A 910-nucleotide genomic window follows, 5' to 3' on the forward strand; every position below is an offset into this window, starting at 1 on the left:
TTACGTGCCAAAAAGCGCATTTTTCCTCCTCCTCCACACTGGAATTCGGCATAATGAGAGTGCCTAAGCCTGCGGGCATTGAAAGGCTTAACTGCGTTGATATGCAAGAGACTGCTACGGCAATTACAGCTACTGAATGCATGATTAAGGTGGAGTTCCATGCATTCCACACAGTGCTTTTATTGAAACCTTTTTTTTTATATAATGTCTCTCTCTTTCGAAATAGATTTACTGATTTTTTTATGTGTATGTATGCTAATGCACGTGTGTAGGTGCATTCATAGCGAATGAATGAGTTAAATTAACTTGTAAATTGTATGTGTGAACAATTACGAATGTTTTTGTTTTTCACGTGTTGCACAATATTCGTGCAGTTCATTTAAACTGCTTGAAATTCTGCTAGCCTGCTTCTTTGCATTAATCTTTCAAAATCGGACCCCTTATTCCAATATATGCAAAGCTTGATGTATATTCTAATCACTTAAGATATATTCTTATACGATCCAATTTGATTACATAGCACAAAAGACTGATGTGTTGATATATCTTTTACAATATAAAATGAGATATTAAATCTCTATATATTCAGACACCAACACCTCAATACACGCTACAGTCAACAGTATCTAAATCAAAGAAAATATCTAATTTCTCTCCATATTTAGACTACAATTACTCTATTTCCCTCCCTTACATAGAAAATCGACCTCTACCTTAAAAAGCGAAAAAAAGGAATCTGTACCACATATCTACATGGCGCCACACCTCCTACTCAGCATGTCCTGTGGTATGTTATCACCCTTTCTGCATCACAAATAACCACACCCACCCTGCCACACCCTGTTTGCACGCACACCTTCTCATGAATTAGTGTATTTCGTAGTGTGGAAGTAAAGCTGCATTCTGTTTC

Source organism: Penaeus monodon, chromosome 22, assembly GCF_015228065.2.
Source record: "Penaeus monodon isolate SGIC_2016 chromosome 22, NSTDA_Pmon_1, whole genome shotgun sequence".
In the NCBI taxonomy this organism is placed as follows: domain Eukaryota; kingdom Metazoa; phylum Arthropoda; class Malacostraca; order Decapoda; family Penaeidae; genus Penaeus; species Penaeus monodon.